Raw genomic sequence first — 17,209 nt, 5'->3', positions numbered from 1 at the left:
TACCTCTTTGAAAGCCCCATCTCCAAATATAGTCCCATTCTGAAGCACCTGGGGTTAGGACTTCAACGCATGAAATTAGAGGGAACCGAATTTGGCTCCTAGCACCTCCATGCTTATTTCTTTTGATTATTAAAAGCGTAAAATCATGGTTAGAAGTTAACCCATGAAGAACATACATATGTTCATGTGTAACTGAAAAACTGTGCTCTACACTGGAAATTGACACAACATTGTAAAATGACTGTAACTCAATTAAAAAAAAATGTAAAAAAAAAAAAAAAAAGAAGTTAACCTTTAAGGGTAAGATTCCTAGGGACAGGGATGGTGCTTTGCAAGTGGTTGAACAGTGCAAGTTCCCAGCACAAGCTTAACATTGGGTAAACACTTAATAAGAGTGTGTTCGTATGAACACACATGCTTCACATAAACATACGATATTTGTTTGGTGTATCAACAAACTAATCTCTAAAACCAACATGCAATCACTCGCATCCTTTTTGTGTCCTCCGCATCTCCAAGGAGAGCTCCGTCCACAGTTGGCCCCATTAGTGGTTCCAGTTGAAAGTGTTGTGTGGGGAAGGCGTTCTGCCCTGAAGCATCACTGCCATGAATCCCTTCCTCTCTGCTTTTCCCCACACGTGGCGAATGGTTTCAAAATGTTCAGCGGACGTGAGCAAGTTCTCTGTACATCTGTGAACTGAGTCTGTTGATGGTTCCAAGTTCTGTCGTGTTATTGGCACAATTTTTGTGCCTCTGATTGTGGATCTAAAATGGAAAAGTATTGTTCTTTCCCCCAGTTTCGGGCATGTACCACGAGTCACTGCCACAATCCTGGCACCTCATTTGGGTGAGAATGAAGGGAGGGGTTGAGATCGTGCTGATCACCAAAGTAATTTTATACCTCTTACCTTATATGGCAGGAATTTCAGAATGAATGGCACAGGTTTGTTTAGAGACTTTCCTCATCTGGGCTTGAGGAGTGTGGGAACCTTTGTGGAATGAAGGCTTGCAGTGTGTTTTTAGAAACCAAATGTCATGGGCTATTGTCTGATGTCAGTTGGGGGAAAAAAAAAACTAAATTAAATGTATTATCATATCAATGATTAAGGTCACATTAATATGACATTGAAAGATCATTTAATGACGTAAATTGTGTAAGTCAGCCAAGTAAGTATGAGATACTGTTGAGGCAAAATAATAATCCAAGTGTCTGGTTTTTAACTTTAAGTTGATCACGGTCACACTACGTAGGCGGGAACCAGTTTTATCTTTTCATTCTACGCACATTTGGATGTTGACAAGATCTACGTCTTCACCTGTCACGTGGGATCCAAAGCACACGGATTTCCCATCATCCTTGTAAGATGTCAAGACCAGATCCTCTGTCCCTTTGATTAGATTTCACACCTATTTCAGTGAATCTTTACTCTTTTATAGCTTTTTCTTATTGTTTTGAAACAGATGTTAAGAAGCTGACTGGTTCTTCTCTTTCAACTTTGAAAATGCCATTTGCTGTCAGGTAGCTTTTAAAAATTCAAGCAGATGAGACAGAGCTGGTTGCTTGGGCAGGAAGGGGACATGCTGGATGCATTACTGCTCAGAACTCTGCTCCTCAGCTAAGAAAGACTAGAATCCCAGTATTGTGGGCACCAGCGTTGTAAGCCAGAAAGACGTGCTCACCCGAATCAAACTCACCATCTGCAAAGGTGAACAAAACCCCTCATTTACTCATTAATGAGAGAGATTGAACTGCCAAGCAAGAGGACAGATTACAAGTGAAAGCAAGGGAGAGGCAGTGTGTAGAGGACAAGGTAGCCTGGCTCTGACACCTTTTGAACACCTTATAGCAGAGAACCCTTGTCTACTGACTGCTGCAGCATTTAGCTTGTGCTGCATAACAAACCCTCTCAATACTTAGTAACTGAGAATGACAGCTACTCCATTTAGCTCAGGATTCTGTGGGGCAGCTTGAGGGTTCTCCCAGCCTGGGCCAACTCAGCTGTCCTCGACTGGGTCCTCACACATCTCTGGTCAGACGATGTGGGTGGCCTCCCTCACGTCTAGTGACTGGCAGACTGTTGACCAGAGAGCCTCCATCAGAGGAAGTGGCTTGTCCTTCACTACCTTTCGCAATATTAACACTTAGGGGCTCTCAGCACATGAGAGCTAAATTAGCCTTTGTGAAGTTCTGCTTTTCGGTCTCCCCTGTGTGTACACACCTATGTGTACACACCTGTATGTGATGCTCTCCACCCAAGACGCTCACCACCCACTTTCTTTGTAACGCAGTGTAAGAAACTACACTCTACCTTATGAGTCACACTGCAGGCCAGCTTCCCTGCGGTCACATCCAGACTAGCTCACAAAACTCAGCCACTTATTTAGAAATGCTTTTTTAATTATTCCCAGGGCCAGTCTATTCCGTTCGCAAAACTCATTTCATTCACTTAGACACACTTTTTCACGGACCCCCGTGGCTGGCTAATTCTTTCCAGAAGTGTGAGTATCACCAACGTCATACTCAGAGAATATTCACTGCAGTTTTTCTGTAATTCCTTGATGGTTCAGGAAGGGCAGAGACTTCACTATGACCCCCACGTGCCATTACAGTGCCCAAAACCCGGACGGGTGGAAGCAGGATTCTGGAAAATTCTGATTGCCTTCACCACACTCTGATTCCTTATGAACTGTCTAAGCACGTACCACTGAACATCTCAGCTAGTTCCTTTCCTTAAAAACTGCACTGTTTGGAAAGGCTGTAAAATTAATTGCTAAAAATGCCTGTTCCGTTCTCTGGGACAGTGCACATGGAGAGACGCTAGCCTGAGGGAGACAGACTGACTCACGGAAAAGAATTAATGGAAGCACACGGCTCCTGCGGGCAGGAAATGCTTTGATAGGCCCTTTCCTCTTTTTGTTACCAGGAGGGCCTGGACAATGGTTCCCACCTTGGAGCAGCTGCTCGCTCCCCGCGTGATGATCGCAGCACATTTTCCTTGTCAGACTTGGAGTCTGCAGCAGGGAGGGCTCAGGAAGGGACAGGCACAATGTTGGAGATCAGCCCTGGAGCCTCGCAGCTGCCCGATGGGTGGGGGACGTCACCCCCAAGACACAACGAGTCCCTTTAAACACATGTTTCCGGAAGGCCATCTGCTTCTGCTGTTCCTCTGACCTCGGGTTAGAACCCACCCAAAATTGGAAAGACATTACCAGAATAAAACTAAGCCTAAGGCAGATTTAGATCCTGGTGCTTGGGAAAGCAAGTCAAATTAGCAAGCCTTGGTTTAGCACCTAACACGTCTCCACCATTAGGCTAGGTATTAGCTCATGCTGAATTGTTTCATGTAGTCATTTCAGTATTTTTCTAAGGCGAGTTTTATTGTCCCCATTTTATAGATGAGGAAAACTAAGGCTCTCGGAGGTTCACCCGCTTTTCTAACGCTGCTCTAACCTCATAAGGATACAGGGAGGTACAGTGTAAGAATTCCACTTCACTCTCATGTTTGATTTGAATTCAGCCCCAACGTGTTCCTTACTCCGACGCTGAGCAGTTTTTAATTCCTCACTCATGTATTCAGTGCCCAAGAGGCCCCCGATGCACTGGGAAATGGGACGCCTGGTCCAGCCCCATTCTGATGTGTGCCACGGGGGATGTCACTTCACCCACTGGGCCTCAGCTTTCTCCATAACACGAGGGGCTGGGGCCAAAGGCTGCATCAGCCTTTCTAAATCCTAAATTCAGAGCTGTGTTATAAGCTGTGCTGTGAGCTTCACGCCTGTTAGGATGGCTACTGAATTTTTTTTTTTAATAACAAATATAGGTACAGAGTTTCTTTGGGGGAAGATGAAAAAGCTTTGGAGGTGGGTGGTGGCGATGGCTGTTCAACAATGTGACTATACTTTATGCTACTGAACTGGACACTTAAACAGGGTGAAAATGGTAAATGTTAGCAGGGCGTGTACAGCTCAGTGGTAGAGCACATGCTTAGCATGCATGAGGTTCTGGGTTCAATCCCCAGTCCCTCCTCTAAAACCAAATAAATAAATGAACCTAACTACCTCCCCCAACAACAACAACAACAAATAAAAAATAAAAATGGTAAATGTTACGTTATGCGTATTTTGCTGCAATAAAAACAAGAAGTTAAAAAATGGGGGTATGGATTTATTATTAATTTTTTTTAACAAAACATAAGTGTATTCTCGTTTCTTGAAATGTTAGCATCAATTTCCTTATTATTTTTAAGGACTTTCAACATATTCCAGGTCTAAACTGTGACTAAGGCCTCATCTGCAGTATAGACCACAGTGTACAAGAAGAGTAGAAGGTGTCTTGACAAATGATGGAGAAGAAAGAATTTCAGTCGGGGAGGGTATCGCTCAGTGGGAGAGCACGTGCTTAGCACGCACCAGGTCCTGGGTTCAATCCCCAGTGCCTCCATTAAAAAAAGTTAATAAATAACCCTAATTACTACCCCCAACATTTTTTTAAAAAATTAAAAAAAAAAAGAATTTCCAAGAATGGGACTAATGTATAACAAGATCCTGTATTGAGAAAAGCGTAACTTGTCTAAGAAGATAAGTTGGAGTCGCTAGGAGCCCAAAAAGTCGGGGGAAGAAGAGCACACGCTGGGAAGGGAGACAGAGGCAGGGCTGAGTCCCGTGGGACCAGGCGACAGACTTGGCACTGTGTTAGAACGCACCTAGAGACGTGGCCACCTTCATGCTGGAGAATGGCGCTGCTCTGGTTTGTGTTCTTAAAAGGTCAACCTGGCAGCATTTTGTGCAAAGGGCCGGTGGGTAGCCCTAGCCATGAAAGGGTACACGTTTTTAGGTGGCCTTGTATCTGTCCGAGTGAGAGTCTGTAAGAGCGGGGCTGGAGACAAGGAGTTCAATTTTCAAGCTCGTTTGAGAAGAACTTTCAACAGGACTTGGAGATGCATTGGCTCAATCTTCTTGTTATTTCTCTACTCAGTCATTTCGCCCCCCATGCCACGGTGACAGCTGGTACTGATGGAGATCTCTTGCCCCTCAAGGCGTCCTTTACACTATAGCTCGATTTAGCTTTCTGAAACACCGCTCTACACCCATAACGTCCCTGCTCAAAACTTTCAAAGTCTACCCCTGCCCCCGCCTGCAGCATCAAGTCCCACCTGACGTGCAAAACACTTTACGATTCCGTCTCTCTTGACTTGTCTACCATCCCCCTTAATGGGGACTCAATCAGAAAAAGACTGACTGAGCACGCATTCCAAGACAGATTAATTGCTACCAGCAACATGCTGTCCAGCGTTCCCTTCTCTCTTCCTGGAATGTCCCCACCCTTATCCCTCCTCTTCCTCCCCGCGAATCAGAACTCATTTCTTAGGAAGATTTCTGTGAGCCTTTAACTTACACGAAGGACAGCTAGCGATTGTCCCCACGCCCCAGGGCCATCGGCATGTCCTGCCATTAATTGCTACTGACCTCTCATGTGTCAGTGGAAGCAGACCCTTTCTTTTCCATGGAGAAGGTGCAGGCTCTGTTGCTGATGGGACAGCTGGTAATCACATGCTTTGTTTGTTCGGAGCAGTGGGTTAGACTTGAGGACTTGGGAGGCTGAGAGACAGTGGAAGGCAAAAACTTTCGGCCACTAGGAAGGGAAGGCAGAAAATAATTCAGCTAATTATTGCATAAATAAACAAACAGATGATTGACGACTTCAGCCAGCTACATACAATACTGAAATAACTGTAAGGAATTTAGAACTAAGCCAGAGCCTCCTTCTTTTGTTTGTTTGTTTGTTTGTTTTGTTTTGCCAAGATTTTCTAGTTTTCATTATGATAAAATATGTACTTTACCCCGATTCCTTTAGAAGACGTCAGTTTAGTCATTCTTAATGATTGCATAAGCTACAACTTAGTTCAGTTCAATCATTTCTTGAATACTTGGTTCAGGAGAGGCAAAGATGAATAGATTTCTGCTTTAAATATTGGGGGGAGGTTGGAAGGGGATGGGAGGGTGACAGACACAAAAACAAATAACAGGGCAGTAGGTACAACACAAGAAAAATACACATGATAGCAAGAACTCCGAAGAGAGGACAGTGCATCCTGCCAGGGGAAATACTGAGTGAGTGGAATTTGCTCCTGTCCCAGTTTGATCGAAGACACTGTAATAGGGAAAAACAAATCTGACTCCGTATTAGCTCTGCTCCTTTGGCTCTAACCCTGTGCTCTGTTTCCTGGGCTCAGTCATGCTGGTTCTGCACCTTTTGTAAAAGAATCGTGCCAATAGCCTGAAATCTACATGAGAGCCCACTCTCAAGGCTCTGACCTTTAAGGGTATAGAACACTTTCTATTCATACAGAGATAAAAAGTTGCATAACATAGACTCACATTTGTCTTGTTGGAGGTTTACAGAGACACCACAACCTGACTCACGCGGACAGCTGCAAGAACAAAGGATTCCGACACCAAGAAGTTTGTAACAGCCAGCCACACTCCCCCCAACCCTGCTTTTTAGTATAAAAGGAGCCTGAATAGTGACTTGGGGAAGATGGTTCTCCAGGACATGAGTCCCCCATCTTCTCAATCTGCTGGCTTTCCCAATAAAGTTGTTATTCCTTTCCCCAACACCTTGTCTCCTGATTTATTGGCCTGTTGTGCGGCGGGCAGAATGAGTTTGGACTCGGTAACTATTCTATCCTGTCTCCTCCACAATCTTTTCTCACTCTGTCCAGCACGTCTGCCATTCACACCCTCTGTGCTGCAGCCACGTGGGCCCAGGCTGTGGTCTTCAAAGGGGCCCACCACTTACCCGGGAACCTTGTGAAAATGCAGGAGACTTAGGAGGTCTGTGTCGAGCCCTGAGAGTCTGACTCACCAGAAGCTCCCGGGTGGCTCCAACGCTGCTGCTCCATGACGCCAACGCAGAGTAGCAAGATGACTAGTACCCCTCTGAATACTTTCCTCCCCACTTACTCAAATCTCCTGCATTCTTAGGGGCCGAGTCACATGTCTGCCTCATGAGGGTAGTTCCTAAAATTTAAAGCTGTGCGTTAGTGTTTTTTCTCCCCACACTCCCTGGGATGTATTCCTCTTCAAGTCTTCCCCCACCACCCCCCAGTTCTCCCTGACTGTTAGATCCTTAAGGGAAGTACTTGGTCTTAGTCATCCAAACCCCACGATGGCATCTATGACAGAACTGAGCCTCCCTAAATATTTGCTCAGTTGAATTTGAATTGAACTTAAACTATGATTGCAAATGGAATAAGTGTGTGTGTGTGTGTGTGTGTGTGTGTGTGCGCGCGCACGCAGACCCTATTGGGTGTAGATAAAATAGATCAGAATACACAGGGAAACCAGGTCATGTTAGTATTGTGTTACCGTGAATTATAATAAAACATTGGATCATAGTTATCAGGGTGGGACCGGTCACCTAGCATATAAGCTTAATGAAGGTAAGACTTTTTCCATGTAGGTCACTGGGTCCTCAGAGCCTTGGCCTCTGCCTTATACATAGTGAAAAAATCAGTAAATACCTGTTGAATGCTAAATGAGCAAAGACAGAAGGTGTTCAATTTTAACTCCGTGAATAATCTCAGTGTCAACTCCTAGAAAAGGAAAGAATTAAAACCCTGTTAAGATCTTCACATTCTGAAGTAAAGTAAAAATAAATAAACCATATTCTGGGCATTTCCACTCAAGAATAGAAGGGCCAAAAATAATCCGAAAATCTTCCCCTACAGTGAATACACATGAAGTAATATGACTTTTCACTGAGTGTATCTTTGTACACAGCAGAAAAAAAAAAAAAACTAAGACATTTTTCCATCTGAATTATCTTTTCTCTAAAATACCAAAAGGCTTTGTTTTTGTTTTGTTTTGTTTTGTCTTGTTTTTACTATTAAATACCAAAGGACCCACATAATTGCAAACATAAACACTTTTTCCTTGCTTCTCCCTTCAGTTTTGCTGATGAGGAAGATTTTGCAGCCTTACTCGGTACCAAAATAGCTTTGTTTTGCTGACCATTATCATCTCCACCGGGCGGAGGAATGGTAATGAACTTAGAACACAGGACGTGTACCATTTCACAGGACAAAAATAGAATTTTTCATTACAGAGATGCCTCTGCCACAAAGGAAAAGCAACTAGAATTTTTTTCCTTTTTTTAAATGGAAGAATAGTTGATTTCCAATATCATACTAGTTTCAAGTGAACAGCCTAGTGACTCAGTATTTTTGCAGATTATACCCCATTAAAAGTTATTACAAGATAAAGGTTATAATTCCCTGTGCTATAAAATATATCTTTGCAACTAAAATTTTTATTTTCTCCACCTTGTTGACATTATCATGCTGTATTAGCATATTAAGTTGTGCATGAAATTGATACTTAGGAAATATTACTTTCTTGCATATTTTTGTTTGAATGATGATTTTTTTTAATTCAAAAATTTTTATTACCTAAAGCATTTTAATCACTATAGCTTAGCAGAAGCCAATGTTATAAACAATAAACATTTTAGGACTCCATGTTTTCCTCTAAAGAATTGTGGTAATAATAATAATTATTATTTTTTATCACGGGGGGTAGGGAAGGTAATTAGTTTTATTTATTTTTTACCAGAGATACTGGGGATTGAACCCAGGACCTCGTGCATGATAAACATGCAGTCTACCACTGAGCTATAACCTTCTCCCGGAAACAATTATTTTAAAATGATAATCTTTTTTATTGTCATAATTTGCTTTCAGTAAGGATACGAGTCTGGGATGACATTTTTTTTTTTTTAAACCAGTAAGGATACGAGTCTAGGATGACATTTGCTAAATACCTGGGGTCAGAGTGGCCCATCTAACCTCATATGATCCATGAAGGTGTCTACTTTCATTCCTTTTTTACACATGAGAAAACTCAGGACCAGGGCAGATAAGTCACCTGCCAAAGGTCTCACCTAGTGAGCACTGAAAGGGAAAATCTAACTTATCTTCCTGACTCCAAAGCCCACACACTTTCCTCTACACCAAGATGCCTTTAGAAATCTACCATGTATTTTCTTAAAACGCTGTGTCTTGGTGTAAAAAGTGTTAACATGCAGGGATGTCTGTATCTCAGTTAATATAATTTGACTTCCGTCATTCCTTCAATAAACATTTACTGGGTTTCTACTATGTAACTGGCAATGTCCTAAGTGCTAAAAATAGAGATAAAACACGTGCATCAATTTCTTTCAATAACATATAATGGAAAAGAATCTGAAAAGAAAAAAAAATGTATGTATACGTATAACTGAATTATTTTGCTGTACACCTGAAACTAAAATGATAAATCAGCTACACTTCAATAAAAATTTTTTGAAACAGAGAGACAGACAATTCATAGACAAATGCACTTTAAAACTATCAACATTCAGTCACTTTTGAGTAACAGAAATGTCCATCTCAAATGACTTATATTGAAACCTGTTATCCAGAATGGCACACTTTAGTTTAATTATTCTAACTTAATATTTTAGAAAGGGAAACGTTCCCACATTATTTTTCAACATGTTGATTATACTGGCTATGTAAAGAAACCGTTTCTTCTGGTTCGATGGAAGCCTGGATTCTCCTAGGAATCCCGTACTTGGAGCAAAACTGCAATTGAGTGAGCCCACGCCCGGAGTTTCCACCCTGGATCTGTCACTCATTAGTCCTGGGACACTGAGCAAGTCCTTTAACTCCTATCTTCATTCTCCCTTCTCACATGATGGAGAAAACTTCACTTATATCAGAGGCTCATTCTTCAATAAATTTGCTGATTTTAATAAATTCAATAATTGATCCATCACCTGCTCGCCATCCCTTCATCCTGATTCAAATTTGAAGATGCTGGAGCAGAAACAACATTTCAGGTTCCAAATACATTCATTTTCATCTTTTATTCCAATTACATTCCTTCTGAGTGAATTTGTTCTGTAGTTTTACCACTGCTTTATGGGGGAGAAGAAAAGCAGTGTATCACTGTGCAAAACGTTTTTCAGAGAAACTCTCGTGGACACAACTGTTTTACTCAGTCTGGAACTGACTCACCAGGTCCAAATCCCGGGGCTTCCCTGAGCAATGCACTTGGAGCTTAGTGGTTCTCTGGGCAACGCAGGCCTGACCTCACAGAGCCAAACCCACCTGCTAAAGACCGGGATCCTCCCCAACAAGCAAGTCTGCTTCTGCCCTCATGGCGTCTCCAGAGCTAGCAGGAAATGATTCAAGACCCGTGCTGGCTGCAAACAAGTGGGGCTGTTTCCTCTGCGCATAATGTGATTACGTCAGGGACCTTCCCTGAACAGCCTCCTCCCTGATTCAACAGGTCCCAGATATTGCGAGATAAGGGACATCTTTTGCGTGGTGGATTTTTGTCATCACTACCTGAGGACAGGCAGTACCTAGGCGTGTAAATATAACACTTTCCTACTCCTCCCCCACCACGCTGAAATGAGCTGGATCAAATTGAGTTTAACTGGTCATTGCCGTGTTCCCACCTCACCCCTTTCTACTGTTTCCCTCTGATCCAAATGTCTTGTTTCTGGTCCGTGATTCCCAGTTTTCAATAATGGGTAAGTCTCCAGTTTCCACATACAAACTTTAGCATCTGCTAAGAATTTACACATCACGCTCTCTGTTCATGCTGGGACCCATAGTTAGTTTTCTAAGATTTTCCCCATTTTGAGTTCTGTTTGGAGTTTTTGGCTCATGATTTTATTTGTCGAGAAGAAACATACAAGTGGCAGGTTGATAAATTTCAGCTTAGTTCTGTAATGTCGAGAATTTAAAAATTAAAAAATGAATTGGTTATAAAAATGTACAAGTTGGTTATCAAAAATTGGTTATAAAAATGTATAGTTATTAAAAAACGTATTGGTTGTTAAAAAAAAAAAAAGCCAGATACTGTGTTAGAACATGGGTATAAAGTGACACAACCTAGACTTGTGTCACCTCGTCATTGAGATTGCAGGAGCAAATATTAGTCACAAAGGTAAACAGACATATTTTTTCAGGTTAGGTCATGGAACGGAAATACAGGGTGAATGCTTTGAGAGAGACTGTCAGGGAACACCTGAGTTACTTTGGGCTTTACTGGGAAAGGGACTTTTAAAGTGAGCTTTATAGGGTGGCTCAGCCAGGGAAGAAGGGGAGGAAAAGGCAGAAGGACCTGGATGTGCAAAGGCCCTGAGACAGGACTTGGCGGCTTGGAGGAGGAGAAGGCAGCCTTGTGTGTGGGGTAAAGCTCATGTTCTTTGGACTTTACTCTCAGAGCAACGCAAAGCCAGTGAAGTATTTCAAAGAGAAGGAAGGCAAGGGGACCCCTGCTTTGAAGAGCTCAGTCTGGAAGGTAGGCGAATGGGCAAGAGAAGATGTGAAGACAGTGAGGGAAACATGGCGGCCGTGGGCCTTGAGGGGGGAGCCTTAACCAATGGCCTGGAGGAGATACAAGTTATGGAAGTGGCCAACGGTGCTGAATGGGGTGGAGTCCGTCAGAGCGAGATGCTGAGCACAGCCTTTGGGATACAGATCAGCAGGGCGTGAAGGCAGAGAGGTAATCCCAGTGATGACTCACAGCAGTTGTAGGTTAGGGATGGAGGGTGCAGAAGGGTTGTTTGTGGGCCTCAGATTTTCTTTTAAGAAGCTTTAGAACAAATTCGCTCGTATGTACGCCACCCTGATCCAGCAGAAGTGAATCTGCTGACCTCTACCCTAAAAGTGGCTAATTGCCTGTGACCCTGACCCCCATCAGTCACCACATACAGTCCGGTCAATTCATCACACCCCGATGTTCTCCAGCGTCCAGAGGACACCCTTTGGCGGTGGAACCTTTGAATGGAGCATCTGTGTGTGACGGGTAGGGACACCCAGTGTTCCCCTAGATGAATGAATGTGCCCCGTGGTCACTCATGGAGAGAGCTCTCTGAAGGAGGAACACTTCGCCCTTTGAGTATGTGATTAGTAAAACAGCAATGACTCTATTCTTTAAAGGTCCCCCAGTGACCAAATTTGGCCTCCAAGAACTGGGCAGAAACATTTCACATGAGTCACGCCTGTGTGTTTCATGTTCCAGTGTTAGTTGTCAGGGAAACCACGCAGCACAGCCCAAGGGTCCGGAATTCCTACAGCTAGCCTCCAACTTACCCCTAGTTTATGCAGCAAACAAGTTTGCTTACTTTGTTAATCTTTAGCTACTTCATGCGCAGCTCAGATTGGAAATGGAAGAACTCAACACGGCCTAGAGCCCAGGCTGCCCTTTCTCAGGCGAATCAAAATAAGAGACATACCCTTGTGTTCTGCCCCGAGGGTGGGTACAGATATTGAGAAGAATTTTCAGATTGCTTCCTGGGTTATCCGGCTCTGAGATCAAAGCTGCTCCCTTGCAAACCTAGACGCTAGACACATGTGAAAGGAATTCAGGAATTCCTCCCGCTGTCTTTTTTGGGTTCAGCCCAACCTCTTGACAAAAATCTCCAGTCAAATCTAAATAGCCACTGGGTTTACTTTGGGAAATATGCGCTTTGGAGCAATGCTTGACAGATTTTTGCTACTTGAGCTTCTTTGATGATATCTCCCAAATCTTTGAAGCTGAGCCACGAGAGTTTTATGTTCGGGGTGCCTCCTGATTATTCAAAGATGGACAGTGTGATTTGTGGCTTCTTCAGCTAGGAATTTGGAACCAGAAAAGACCGAGACTCATACCCTGGCTGCACCTTTGAATAGTTCCTTGGCTTCAGGGAAGTTGTCTTTGTGAACCTCAGTTTATCCATCTGTAAAATAGGGCTAGTTACATCGCTATCACAAGTTGTTACAAAGTTACAAAGTCACTGAAAATCACTTGGAATGATTCCTTATACATAGTAAATGCTTAAGCAGTGCTATTTACCTCTCTTTTTCCATTAGCCTAGCTGCTTTGTGGCCAGTTGGCTGCCCAGTAGTACTTCTGGTTACATGTGGACAGGACAAGGAGTGAATTAACAGGTAGAGAATGGGGAATAGTGAAAAAGAAGAGAGATTCAGGGTGAAGGGAGGGTATATCTCAGTGGTAGGGCACGTGCTTAGCACACAGGAGGTCCTGGGTTCAACCCCCAGTGCCTCCATTGAAAAAAAAAATTTAATTGCATAAAAGAAAAAGAAAAATACACAGTGCCGAAGGGATAAACGTGGAGTAGTGTGACAGATATATTTGGTGGAGCGAATAGAGTTCAAATTATAATTCAAGCTTCCCCTGTCCTTTATAGCCCACGCATGCTAATGAGTCACATTAACAATGACACATCCAGTTTGACTAACGTATGGCTTCTCACAATGTAGGAACTCAATCCCTTGCAAAATCCGAGTGTTTCTGTGAATCAGCAGAGGCTGTGGTCTTCCCAGGTTCAGGGATTCAGAGTTCTTGTCTGTTGGCCACCACTGTGAGAGAAGTAAGGGGAAGGCACTCGTCACATCAAGGGACGTTGGTGCTCTGGGTGAGAACCCTTGAGTTCATATCCTTGGCAAGTTTCTCCTGTATTGCAGATGCCAGCCTTTCTAGATGAAACAGTGTTGCTGAATTCCAGCAGGTCTTGTGGGGCTGTATTCTGCTTAGTTTGGGAAAGAATATGCCTCCACCATACTTCATTTAACAATGTATAACTTGGGCATTGAAGGAAACTCTTTGGGTCCTGTGGGCTGTGCTTTCCCAATGACAGACCTGTTTATAGCTTCCATCTGTAGCCTTCACTTCACAAAACTCAGCGCCAGTCCACGGGGCTAGAATAGAGAAATATTTTCCCAGCCCACCTGCTACGTCTCTCCCTCTCTTCCAGCCCCAAATTCTCGAGCTGTTTCAGGGTCAATTGCATTTTTAATTTGTGGATATAAATTTAGTATTTTAAGATCGGAGTAATAATGGACAAAAATTACCAGACAATTCAAATGATCAAATATTTGTTTATCATGAAATACAGGCTTGTGGACTAGATTCCCAGTCCATTCTTAAATACAAGATAAAGCTCCTTGTTTTGGGTAATATTCCTAAATTTGTTTTTCTGTAAGATGTCTTCCCTTGATTTTGGGGAATGATAGAACACAGTTGTGGTATCTATAATTCTGTGGCAAGCATTTAAAAAAAAAAACGAATCCATAATGAAAAAGAAATGAAAAGGAATATATGTATGTGCATGTATGACTGAAACAGGATGCTGTACACCAGAAATTGGCACGATATTGTAAACTGACTAGACTTCAATCAAAAAGAATGCAAAAAAAAAAAAAATCCAAATGGAGGGTAGATTTAGTGACTATTTAAAGCCTAATTCGTTTAACGTAATTCATGTTGGAGAAAGAAGTCAGCAGAAAAAGAAAGATAGTATCTTTCCTGATCGCGTCAAAGGCTCAGAATCCCCCCTAATTACCAGCTAAGGAAATATCAGTATTGGAAGTCTGTCTCCCTTCGCATCCCAGTCTGAAGAAACTTACTCTATTATGCACCTGTTTCTTTCCTAGGAGAGGTGACCATTTGTTTAAAAATTCATCCTGCTGGGATGAATTCTACTTGGATTGACTGAGGAAGTAAAAAGTAAATCCGTACTGTTTTATCAAGGACCTAAAGCAAGATTTGCCAAAAAAAAAAAAAAAAAAAAAATTTACCTGCAGATAACAAAGAGTTAACTGTATTGGAAACACTATGTTGAGAAACCTCCAAATTATTGCAAAAATGATTGAATGATGTTGACCACTGGGCATGGGTGTCATTCAGTCCTTACCAAGGGGTGAAATCTCAACACTTTTTTCATAAAGAAAATGAAAAACTAAAACTTAGAGAATTTAAGAATCAAATTGATTCAACCTTTATTGATTCTTGGGAAACTGGAAGCAGACGTGAATTTCAATATGAGCCAAACAATGATCCTCGATATGAATCCTGTATTTCTTCAAGCCGTACACACCCTTTGCAGATAAATACATTCTTAAGGACGTTGATCCAATCAACAAACATTCACTGGCACCAATCGTTGTGTCAGGAACTAGGGAGGGATACCTTTTGTTGGTTAAGACAAACTCCATGCCTTCTTGTAGAACACTTATCTTTCCTGGGGAAACAGACCAAAAAAACAAGTCAACAGACCAAAAAGAATAAAACAAGTATAAATTATAACCTGTGAAGTTAATAAACAGGGATTATCATTATGAGTTGAGTGTAGGGAAAGGCTTTCTGATGATCTGGCTTTTCTGCGACCTAAGTGGTCAGAGGCAGCTGGGATTCAGAGGATTTGCTTAGGTAAGGAAAAGGATAATTTGAGAGATAAATCATAAGTTTAATTTATGCAATTCTAACAACTCTCTTTAGGGTGTCCTGTAGGGTAGGAAGTCTTAAATGTTAGCACGCGTCTGAATCACCTCCTACAGGGCAGGGCGCCTTGAAACAGAATTTTTTTTTTTACCTTCAAAGGTGCTGATTACTTGGCCTTGCTTGGGTAGGGTGGGTGGACCACACTTTGAGTAGCAGCAAGCCAAGCATTTTTGGTCAACACATCACAGAGAGGTATAGCTTAACAAAATTAAGGTAATTTACACTTGTATTAATATTGCTTACAAAATATTTGCATATGCATTCTCTCATTTCATGTGCATAATTACCATATGAGGAAACAAGGGCAGGTGCTTTTATCTCTGTATCATTTATTCATCTAGTCATTCATTCGTTCAACACATTTTTTTTTAACATTTTTTTATTGAGTTATAGTCATTTTACAATGTTGTGTAAATTCCACTGTAGAGCACAATTTTTCTCAATACATATGTTTTGAGTTGCTATTAGGTGATTAACACAACACAGGGTGTGCTGAAAATACAGTGATCAGAAAAACAGACACAGAGCTCAGGGTTCAGAGGAATAGGCGGGCATTAATCCGGTTATCACATACAGGTTTACTATTTCTGAGACAAGTGGTATGAAGAAAATGTGCCAAGAAAAAATCAACCAGAAGAAAACTGTTTCCTATGATATGGATACGGTCCAGAAATGTTCCTCTGGAACTTCCAGGGTGATGCAGTCAGTAGGTGAGAAAGCCACGGCCAGTTCCAAACTCCAGGGCTGCTTCCCCTGGACCACGGCCGCCTGTCAAGATGCACAAGGTCAGGAAATCACAAAGTCAGGAAAAGGATAAGGCATTCAGGTCAGGAAGCGCTACTGTCTGCAGCTGAATCTGAGGAAGACCCACACCCCTGGACAGGGCTCACTAGGGCAGGACTCAAAAGACATCCAGAGAGGGCAAGTCATCACGTCCAGGACCAGAGATATGTTATCAGTGAGTTTACGGGCGCCCACCTGATGATCAGGAAGCCCACGTCCAAAATGTCATCAAAAGATGGGGGAAACTGAAAAAAATTTTGTTTGTGACTCCTTCACATATTAAGCATATTTTCTACCATCTTGGTGCTTATCTTTCCCTTCATCCAGCTCTCGGGTTCACGGAGGTTAAATAACTTAGCTGAGATCATCTGTCTTGGCAGAAATGGGGTGAGAATCCATCTCTTTCTGACAAGAAAGTCAGCTTGGAGTCAAGCAGATTCAGAGCCCAGTAGAAAAGACAACGACTTGGGAACCTGACTTTGAGGTGAACGCTCGTATCTGACATAAGCGTTAGACAGAGACCTACCCTGAGCGTGTGTTTCAGGGATTTTGAAGTCTGTGTGAGCAGAATCACAGAGATGTGCTTGAAAGAGATGCCGGGACCAGTCTCTAGAGAATCTGAGCCAGCAAGTCTGGGGTTTACCCTGATATATATACATAAACACAGACACACACACACATGTGTATATATACATTAAAAAATAAATACAGGTTTCCCAGATCATTCTGAAGCCCAGTGAGGGCTTTACATCCTCCAATTTGGCTATTTTTAAGCCTGAAGACAGAGCAGAAAAGTAAGCAATAAGGCCAGAACAAGTACAGAAATAAAAAAATAAGGCCATATTTGAACGTTTTCACAAGTAAGTAACATTATTATTATTTCATGCCACACAACTCATTTGTTCCAAAAATTCCATGCTTATCAAACTTAGAGATAACATTTCTAAGAATCTTGATCCTGGGCATGACGGCCCTAACTAACATCTCAGTTCTCTAGTCATTCTGATAGATTGGTCTCTGTAAATTGATTTTTTAACGTATTTTGCTCCTGGGGTTTTATCCCTTACAAGATGGTTACCTGGAATTT

General features: G+C 42.3%; 1 long non-coding RNA gene across 2 annotated transcripts; it reads right to left on the bottom strand.

Moving 5' to 3' along the window:
* Positions 1-1,135: 1,135 nt before the first annotated feature.
* Positions 1,136-10,246, bottom strand: LOC116660069. Of its 2 annotated transcripts, XR_004315435.1 has the most exons (7): positions 10,059-10,195; positions 9,818-9,958; positions 7,524-7,595; positions 6,800-7,020; positions 6,379-6,431; positions 5,467-5,632; positions 1,136-1,698 (listed from the first exon to the last, which is right to left on the bottom strand). It is a non-coding gene; the product is annotated as an uncharacterized LOC116660069 (long non-coding RNA). The 2 variants fall into 2 exon arrangements; XR_004315434.1 differs by lacking the exon at positions 9,818-9,958 and having other exon boundaries at positions 10,152-10,246.
* Between the last annotated feature and the right edge of the window lie 6,963 nt (positions 10,247-17,209).

Source organism: Camelus ferus, chromosome 26 (assembly GCF_009834535.1).
Source record: "Camelus ferus isolate YT-003-E chromosome 26, BCGSAC_Cfer_1.0, whole genome shotgun sequence".
Taxonomy (NCBI): domain Eukaryota; kingdom Metazoa; phylum Chordata; class Mammalia; order Artiodactyla; family Camelidae; genus Camelus; species Camelus ferus.
The sequence above is the reverse complement of the archived record's forward strand: the minus strand, read 5'-3'. Positions and strand labels throughout refer to the sequence as shown.